At 40.4% G+C, this 3464-nt stretch overlaps 1 pseudogene; it reads left to right on the top strand.

The window, feature by feature from the left end:
* Positions 258–3111, top strand: LOC109841997 (annotated as a pseudogene).

The raw sequence follows: 3464 nt of genomic DNA, 5'->3' as shown, positions 1-3464 counted from the left end.
AAAAAAAGTGCTAGAGAACCTGCTGATTGAGAAGATGCGTCTCCAAATGGAGAAAGAGTTGGAGCGGGTGCGGACAACTCCTGTGGAAGAATTGCAAGGAGTGTCGATCGACCTTGATGGGTCAAGGCGGGTTAAGATTGGATCGGGCCTCATTGAGCCTCAATGAGGAGCTATGATCGCGTTCGTAAGTGAGAACGTAGATGTGTTTGCATGGGGATCCGAAGACATGTCAGGAATTCCCCTTGAAGTAGTGAGCCATGAGCTCTCGGTTGATAGACAAGCCAGTTCGACAAAAGAAAAGGCATCTTGGCCCCGAGAGGCAGAAGTTGATCGACTGCTCAGAGTTAGCTTCATCAGAGAAGTGCAGTACTTGGAATATCTACCCAATATGGTACTGGTTAAGAAGTCTCTTGAGAAGTGGAGGATGTATGTGGACTTCACGAACCTGAACAAAGCTTGTCTAAAGGACAACTACTAACTTCCAAGGATCGATCAATTGATAGACGAGAGCGCTGGCCATGAGCTACTCAGTTTTATGGACGCCTTCTCTTGATACAACCAGATGCTAATGGCAGAACATGATCAAGAGAAGACTTCATTCATTACAAATCAGGGAACCTACTACTAGAAGGTGATGCCATTCGGTCTTAAGAATGTAGGGGTCACCTACCAGAGGTTGGTCAACAGGATATTCAAGCACCAAATCGATTGTCATCGCATTGAATGCATGATCAGAGTCATCATTGCTCCAGCCTCAAAAGTCTTTATGGCTCATCGGACCTCGTCAGCAACACGGACACTCAGTCACCGTCCTACTAAACGCCTGAGTAACTCATTCCCATCTACAGCCGACACCTGTAAAGTAGATGACCGAGCCGCCTGTTTGGACTCGGCCGAAGTTACCCATCTACACATCGGATACGCTTTAAAGGAAAATTATTGTCTACTACCTAGAGTAAGCAATCTTCTTGCTAAAAATACACCCCACACTTATATTTCTTCTCCACTCAATAAGGCTGATTTGATCGTTGCAGGAACCATCATAGATCTTAACTCCAACCCTCTCACGTATTGTTCATGTGCAGGATGGAATTAGCTGCCCAGAGACCAACTGTCTAAAGAAGATTGAGTACTCTGATACCCTACCAAAACCATACCTAACCCCCCCTATTAGTTAAGTAACATCAACAATATCTGTAATTTGTATGAAGTTGCAAGTAGAAGATGGTTGTTTGACGAAATTGAGATGGTGAATTAGAGAATAACCCAAATTCAAGCTGAACATGCATGTGGCGATAAGTTATATAACTCATATGCATGATATAAAATTCCCTGACATTGATCATCATGGTCTGAGATTTTATCTTTCCTTCCAAAGCTTAAATATTTCTTTCTCATATTCCATGAACTGCATCATTTTGATGTCAGCTGTTCTTTTTCTGTTTTTGCTTTTTTTTTTAACTAAGAAGATACCAATTATTAAGTTAAAATTGTGGTTCTAAGTCAGAGTAACTTCAACTTAATTACCCAACTATTAGCAGCAGTTGGGTGTAGGATGGAGGTGGTACCAGATCCTACAACTGTCCACTTCCACCTTCCAGAATATCTCTCTATTCGTGTTCATAAGGACTACAATGAGTTCATTACTGAATTTATTGACAAGTTCCCTCATGAAAAAGAAGGAATCAACAAATTTTACAGTGAGTGATGGAAGGTATATTATAGCGTTGTTCGTAACTGTAGTCTTAACTTTTTAACTTCTTATGGCTATCATAATGGAAATGTTTAACTTCCACGATCAGGTCTTCAATGCTTTGAATTCATTGGAGGTGAAGTCACTAGAGGAGCCATTATACCCACTTGGGCAGTTTTTTAAGAAGCCATTGGAACGCCTGACTCTTGGTAATCACTGAAAATTCTGATACTATGTCAATCATAACCATTCCCTACTCCCATCCTGATACCCATCTCAGCCTCTCTAAAAAAAATCAGAATACTGTCGCTGTGTAACAGCGGTTTGAAAAACTTTGATGGTCACGTCACGGTATTTTAATTAGATGTCTTGTTGGTCATGTACTTTATATTTTTATAACTAAGGAGCTGGTGCAAATTTCTCCTGGACTATAAACAATCAAGAAGGGGAAGAGTCAAAAGTTCTGAATATTTCTATATGGAATTATATTTAATTCTAAAGTAATGATAAAACGAACAGTCAGAACACATTTCCAAAATTAGCATGAGGAAGAGAGGTGTTAAACATTCCCTTTATTGATATATGATCAAACTAGTATATAGGATATTATTATTTCTATTTGCGCTAATTTTTCCATTTTGAAGCTTATTATCTGCCACAGAATGCTGGGGATATCGCACGAAAGTTCATAAAAGACCCTCAATTGTTGTCTTTCATAGATGCTGAGTAATAACATGTCAGTTAGTACTTAATTGACATCCATGGTTCCGTAAAACAGTTCTTTTAGCTGTTGAGTTGAGTCTGACTAAGGTGCAATGGATGTAATGATTTGTCTCTCTGCAGTATTTCATGGTGAGTACCGTTAATGCTCTGCAAACACCAATGATCAATGCGAGCATGGTAATCTATCGTTTCACAAGCTTATCAACTAACTATAAACTGTTCATCCTCACTAACCAGTGCTATCGGTATGATAGGTTATAAGTGACAGACATTCTGGAGGGATCCATTATCCGGTTGGTGGCATTGGCGAAATTGCAAAGTCTTTCGCCAAAGGCCTAGTAGATAAGGCAATTAAATACTGTACAAAGCAAATGTGAAAAATATCATGCTTGGGAATGGAAAATCTGTGAGTACTACCTTATATGGCTAAAAGATCAATTGTACATATCGATTTGCATCAGCGAGTATGACTTTCGTCTAACCATTTTCACAATTTTTGGGTTTTCCAGGTCGGAGTTAAGCTTGCAGATGGGAGGGAGTTTTACTTCAAAACAGTAATATCAAATGCTCTTGACCAAATAATTGGAACAACATTTACATCTGAGGGAACTTTGCTTATATTGAACCTTAGTGTGTCTCACTATTTTCTACTCATTCCATGATAACCGATATTTCACTTGTGGTGCGACAGTCAAAGTACGATTCACTTAGCGAAGAATCAAGTTCACCATGCTCGTACCAAGCATATCGACGTCAGATATCATTTTGTGCGGGATGTCATAGAGGAAGGTGATATTTCACTCATGAAGGTGCACACAAATGAGAATCCCGCAGACATGTTAACCAAGGTGGTGACAGGCAGCAAGTTCCAATATTACTTGGACTTGCTTCATATTAGCCCGTGTTGATTTTTCCAAGAGGGCATGGCCCTGCGGAGCGGTGATGAAGGTGAGGTGGAGACTATGTTGGAGAATGCGGGCAGAACTACGGTTAGCTTGATCCCGGTGGAGGGTACGTAGGCAGCCATGGTATAGTGGCGTAGCTGGTT

This window comes from Asparagus officinalis, chromosome 5, assembly GCF_001876935.1.
Source record: "Asparagus officinalis chromosome 5, Aspof.V1, whole genome shotgun sequence".
In the NCBI taxonomy this organism is placed as follows: Eukaryota; Viridiplantae; Streptophyta; class Magnoliopsida; order Asparagales; family Asparagaceae; genus Asparagus; species Asparagus officinalis.
Note: the sequence above shows the minus strand (reverse complement) of the source record. Positions and strands in the feature narration are given on the sequence as shown.